This window comes from Python bivittatus, unplaced genomic scaffold (genome assembly GCF_059951505.1).
Source record: "Python bivittatus isolate LINGU-HERP-01145 unplaced genomic scaffold, Pbiv_v1 ctg000810_np1212, whole genome shotgun sequence".
Lineage (NCBI taxonomy): Eukaryota > Metazoa > Chordata > Lepidosauria > Squamata > Pythonidae > Python > Python bivittatus.
Window position 1 is genome coordinate 451,781 of NW_028277111.1, and position 6,367 is coordinate 458,147.

General features: G+C 48.4%; 1 long non-coding RNA gene across 1 annotated transcript in view; it reads right to left on the reverse strand.

The window, feature by feature from the left end:
- LOC148213887 (uncharacterized) overlaps nucleotides 1–3,606 on the reverse strand; it is a 28,019-nt gene extending 24,413 nt beyond the window's left edge. Inside the window, exon 1 of the long non-coding RNA XR_015793657.1 lies at nucleotides 3,480–3,606. This is a non-coding gene — a long non-coding RNA (uncharacterized LOC148213887). The remainder of the gene's footprint in view (nucleotides 1–3,479) is intronic.
- Nucleotides 3,607–6,367: the final 2,761 nt, after the last annotated feature.

A 6,367-nucleotide genomic window follows, 5' to 3' on the forward strand; every position in this document is an offset into this window, starting at 1 on the left:
CCCAGCTTCTGCCAGGTGGACCCATTACATGTTGGATTTATGCTCCATCAAGTCAATATTGATTATTAGTGACCAGATAGATAGATTTTCTCCATGATGAGATCTGTAACTTAGTGATACAGATTAGAGAATCCTACATTTGGAGGAGGTCAGCAAATCCAAACCCTTGTTCAGGGTGGGATTCCAAATTCAGCCATCCTCAACAAATCAACAGATCTAGTTTCTGCCTTGTCATAACGAAGGGGATCAATGCCACATTTCTGGACCATTGCTTTATCTGTCCAATTCTACAGATTGATCAGGAATGAAGGATTCTTGGAGCTGAAGTGTGGACATCTAGGGAAGGTTGAGCTTAACTGTAATGTGATTTGTTCGGCTTAGTATGTTGCATGGACCCAGCAATGATGGTTTGTAAAACGTCAATTAGTTGTGTTTAATTATAAAATGTTTTAAGTAAATCTGTGGCTTGGTGATATGTGAACTATTTTCTGTTGCCCCCGAAAAGAGTCTTCTTGTTGATGTGGTCCTAGACTCATCAACTGGAGTATTCAGGGAGATGCTGGAAAGCCATCAAATGAGGATGCTTGAATTTGGGATTTTCTAGGTCAACTGGGGAGTGGGGGGAATGAAGAGATGGCGTTTAAGAGACTGAGTCAAATGGAAGAGGGAACACTTGAGGAGACCCTCCACTAGAATTTCTACAAGAAGTTTTTGAATTTATTGTTGGGGGGCAATGTGACAAATTCTTTTCTGTTTCTCTCAGAATACAATGGACATGGGCCAATCCATAAGGAGAAGACCTTCCAGGTGGGAAGATCTGAAGAAATAAACACTTGCAAGAGTTTGGAATAAATCAAAAGATAATTTTTCTGGGGTTCCAGGATTAAAAGTAAACCAGTAAATCCAAGGGAGCACAAAGGCATTCACAAAAGAAAGCCAGTGAAGCTTTCCTGCCTGAAGGTGATCAAAACTTAAATGAAGCCAATTTTCACTGTGGCAAAAAGGGTGGAATTAAGAGGAGCCAGAGATGATGTCCAACCATCAGTGTTCCAGATACTCCACATGTGCAAGCAAAGGATAAATTGCATAAATATGAGAAAAATAACAGCAAACCCTCTGTTATTCAAAAGGGGAGCACTCTGTCGGCAAGAAAAAAGTATATACGCACAGAGTGCGGGAAACGTTTTGATTGGAAAACAAACCTCGTGAAGCTCAAGAGAATTCACATGGGTGAGAAGCCCCATAAGCACTCCTGTTGTGGGATAAGCTTCCATAAGAAATCCAACCTGGTGGTTCATAGGCAGATTCATACCAGGGAGAAACCATACGGATGCTCACTGTGTGAAAAAAGATTCTGTAGTTCTTCCATGCTTTATAAACACATAAAAATCTATCCAGGAGGGACATCCTAGAGGGCAGGCAACATACAGTCTCAGAGATTGTGGAAAACATCCAGAGATGCTACTAGTACTGGAGTGAAACAGCAGGCAGGTGAGAATCAAGCACAATGGCTGTTGCTGGCTTTTAGAAATACTGACACATTAAAATGTTATAAAGAAGCACTGGTTTCACATTGAAGTTCTTTTTTCAACCTCTGGGATCGCAGGCAGGTTAGAAACGACTCTTCTCTGAAATCTTGGTAGATGTCAGCCGGGATGAGCAGAACTGAATAGATCAACAGGTCAACATTTGTTGTTGCTCTGCGCCGTATGGCGCCTTGCTGAATATATTCAGCCTCCGTAGAAGTTTTGGGGGAGGAACTGCCCCATAACTCAGTAAAATCTATTCAGTAGGGAATATTTGGGTGGCAAAGAAAAGGGGATTTTTCTAGAAGTGCCCTCATAGGCCCACACCCATTCTTCACCCTCCAGATTTTATCAAGGCATGCCCCTACACTTCTCTCTCCTGTGATTAATTAATAAATCCTGTGATTAAAATACCACCCACAGTTCTTGAGAGTCAGCTGCATACAAATTTTATAAATCATCATCATAATACTTTTATTTACTGATCTTTTGTGTTTAAATAATTTATGTGACTGTCCATCTCATAACAATAACTCTGGGTGGCGGGAAAAGAGTCAAAATGAAAACTTTGAGAAATACACACTTTCATTCTCTTCCCCCTCAGTTCCATTCATTTTTCCCCTGGCACAGATCCCCTCTTAATGCCTCTATCTGCAAAATCTCAGCAGATGAAAGCATTCTTGGCTGCTGGGTGACCAACTGATTGGGGCACATTTTTATGCGGTGAGAGAGAGAGCCAGATTACACACAGAGTAGAGGGAAGGCTTTCACACTTTATTCCTGTACAGAGGCAAAGAGGCACACTCAGGATCAGAACCCAAATCGAGCTTGCAAATGGGTGTCATCCAAAGCTTTTTATACATTTCACTAAGCAGGTAACATTCATCACGATTCTTACTGGCTGAAACAAATCCATGAGTAAATTACATCATGCACATGCGTATTGCAACTAAGCACCCCATAATAAGCCATGGAGGGCTCATTAACATCTGCTGTTTACTCCTAGGGGTGTGTTTTTTACTATTATAATGAGGCAAAGGTTACTGTAGTTCAATTCTTAGCTAGTCACTATCAAGTCAAAGCAGAACAAGCAGGAGCGACACAGGAAATTCCTAATACACAAGAGCTCCCAGTACACAAACAGCCTGGCAGGCTGGTTTTGTCTGGGTTCAGAAGCTAGCTATAGTGACTTGGCTCAGCATCTGGATGAGAGACCCCCAGGAAGCCCTTTAGAAGAGGCATCCCAGAGCGAGGCAACAGCAGCATCTCTTCCTTTCTGCTGCCAAGAAAGCAAGAGGACTCGCGCTGCAGTAAACGAAAGTGAACTGGACCAATGCTCGGAGAAGGAGGTCCGCTGATAGGAAGAATTGGGCAGGATGGCCCACGTGGAGCTGTCAGAATATCGGCTGGGAGTGAGCAGTCCTAGGGGAGAGCTGTGGATTTCTCACCACGCGCTATGACACGCGCGCACGCGCGCACGCGCGCGCGCACCCATACACACCCTACCTCCCTCAGAAAGCAAACAGCCAGGCTTAGCTCGCAAATCCCCCCGGAGAGCTTCCTTGGCCGGGTGCAGCGCGAAAGAGTTAAATCCATAGAGCCCCGCCTCCTAGAGCGTCCGCCCCGAAGAGGCGCCGCTGGCCTGTCCCCCTCCCGTGCGCGGAGGAGGAGGCGGCGGCTGGCCGGCGAGGCGGCAGCCCCCTCTGGAAGGGAGGCGCGTGGCCGGGGCCGGGGCCGGGGCCGGGGCCGGCGGGAGCGCCGCGGGCGAGGCGAGGCGAGGCGAGGCGAGGCGACGGGTCCGCCCCCGGGCGGGCAGGCGGGCGGGCAGGCGGGCAGGCGCGGGGCTTCCCCGGGGAAGAAGGTAGGTGCCCCTCCCGGCCGGGCAGCCGCTGGGGCAGCCGCGCGGTCTCCTCTCCGCTTCCTCCCGCCTCCCGCTCGGGCAGCGCAGCTCACCTTCGCTTCCCAGGTGCGCTTCAGAGGCACTCGTTGCACTTGTTTCCGCACTTTGCGTGGCCTGGACCTGGATCCGGGATCTGGGGCTCTCCGCCGTCTGCCTGGTCGCTGCGATCCGGTGACGCTCTTGACCGAGGCGGCCGGATCTGCTCGGCTCGGCTCGGCTCGGCTCGGCTCTCGCCTCGTCCCTGGCCGTCTTCCCTGGCCCCTTCCTCGGGGTTGCACTGCTCGCGACGCGGTAAGACGCCGGGGTGGTGGCAGCCCTGTTGATCTGCGGCTGGGAGAGGCAGCGGAGGGGCTTGTAATGTGGTAGAGCCCCCCCTGAATTAATTACAGCGGTTCTTCTATCGCGACCAAATATATCCGTCTGCTAGAGTTTCATTTAATAGATTTGTTTGAAATATTTGACTCCGGTGCGTGAGCGTCGGGCAGAAGTTTCCATCAGAGGATGATATACAGGTAGAGCTCGCTTACCAACTGCCTCGTTCAGCGACCATGCTGAAAAAATAAGTTTGTTTTAATCGTTTGCAACCTTTGCAGCCTCCCTCAGTCACACGACTGTCATTGTTATGATTCTGCTTGCTATTATTATTTATTTGATCTGTGCCCCCCCACCTCATCTAAGCAACTCTGGGAGGCTCTCAACAGGTAAAAACAATTTAAGAAGACCATAAAAACCAATACACAAATGTATAAAAACTATCATCAATTTAAAAACAAAATCACAATCAGCCTCAGAATCGCCCTACATCAGCTCAGTGCAGCCCCCGTAAGAGCTCCCCCCGTTGCCAGACCCCCAGGCCCGGCGGCAGAGCCGGGTCTTCAGGGCCTTCCTAAAGGCCGAGAGGGTCGGGGCCAATCAAAGGTCCGGGGGGATAATGCCTCATGCAGCAATGACTATTTGAACTAACGACACTGAAAAAGAACTTGCTTTGCGACCAGTTCTCACATTTATGACCATCACAGCACCTGCTGTCGCATGATCGCCACTTGTGTGCTTCACAAACCAGCTTGTGACAAGCAGAGTCAGTGGAGAAGCCAGCAGTAAAATCATAAGTCACAGTCATGTGATTTTTTGCTTAGCAACCGTGTTGCTTCACATAACGATTGAAGAGGAAGTGACACTCTGAGTCTGTCACGGTCATGTGATTTTCCACTTAGCAACCACAGTGCTTAGTGACTGAGTTTCCTGTCCCAATTGTGTTTCCTAAGCGAGGATTACCTGTATATTTATATCTTTCACTATATAAAATAATTTAACTTAGGTGTTCACTTGCAACTGTCACTTAAACAGGAGTAGGATGGAATGACCAGGCCCTAAACTAAACCACTCATCAAAGGGAAAAAAAGGGGGTGGGTTATGCCCCCTTTAAAGGCCGGATTTCCCCAGAGACAAAGGGAGCTCATTCCAAGCTCACCCGAGCTTTTGTGCGTAAAGGCTGCAAACCTGCAGGCCCCGACCCTGAGCTGGGAGGCCTCCAGGATTGTAGGGAAAGAGGAAGGCCGAGGGACACTGGAGGGGACCGGGAGGCTTGAAGCACCAGCACCCATGGCTTCACCTGAGCTTGGGCTCCAGTTTATTTATTTATTTAATGTTAATTAATTTGTATTAGGGAGCTACTAAGCATGACCTAAGCATCAGGGAATTGTTTTTATTCCAGGGAGTTAATATTTTGCAAATCATAAAGAGCTAATATTAGAGACGCAGAAGAGGGCCTTTTTATTCCTTCCAGATTGTGTTTCCCTCATTAATGTTTCCTCCTCCCTTTCCTTTTCCCTCCTGGAACTGCAGGGAGGAACAACTATGGAGGAACAGAAGCTTGTGGTACCCAAAGAAGAAGAGGGAAGTGAGAGAAGGGGAAGAGACCCTCTCATTGTCCAAGTGAGGACCATCAGGGACTTTATGAGTGGGGACGGCCCATCCCACTTTAAGACGGAGTCAGAGGAGGAAACGCACCAACGCTGGGACTCTCAATGGCAGGAATTCCTGAAAAGGGTGGCAGGGCTTCCCCCAGCACCGGCTCCATTGGAGGAAGATGCCAAGGACTTCCAGGTCCCCTTGGGGAGAGTCAAGGAAGAACCCCAGGAGGAGGGCTGTGGAGAGGCCAGAGGGGAGGCTGTGCTCCCAAGAGATCCGAACATCGGTGGGAACCCCTGGATGGACAGGGAAAAGCTGGATTTCTGCATGAAGGTGAAGGTGGAAGAGCCTCTGGAGGAGGTCGATCTGGAGAGGCAGTGGCCCCTGCACCCCAGGCAGTTCAGCCTCCAGGATGCTGATGAGCAACAGAAGGTATCCAGACACCAAAGACTGAACAAGGGGGGAAAGGATGGGGGGAAGAATATGAGGGCAGCTGCAGAAAACCATCAAAATTACTAACCTGTGAAATGTGTTTCTTGCCAGCTGTAGTAGCAGGGGTCATAGTGTGTTTCAGTTTTGGTCTCAAGAGCCCCCGTGGAAACAAGGCGATTAGAATAATAGTCTCACAACATAAAACACTGGGATTCTGTTAAGGGGATTATGGGGGATTCTGTTCATCTATGGCGATCAGACAGTTGCCCAAAGGAGAAAATTTTGCAGCAGATGATTCTGGAGTGGATCTAGAGGATTAGCAAGGCAGAGGAGGACGGTAGGGTTTCCAGGTGTTCTGTTTTATTGAGTATTGCCTGATAAGGAAAAATAAATAAAATAAAGGCAATCTTGGCCTTTGTTATAGAATAGAAAGCTGTTTGGATGACCTAATCAGGGCTGTTTGTCAAGTGCTTGAGATAAAGGCATTACTGCAGGAGCTTTTGCGGTGTGAAACCTTTCCGATACCAATCTAATGCAGTATTCCTCAAGATGTGCCTCCAGATATTCTCATCATCCTCACTGTGTAGTACTGCACATT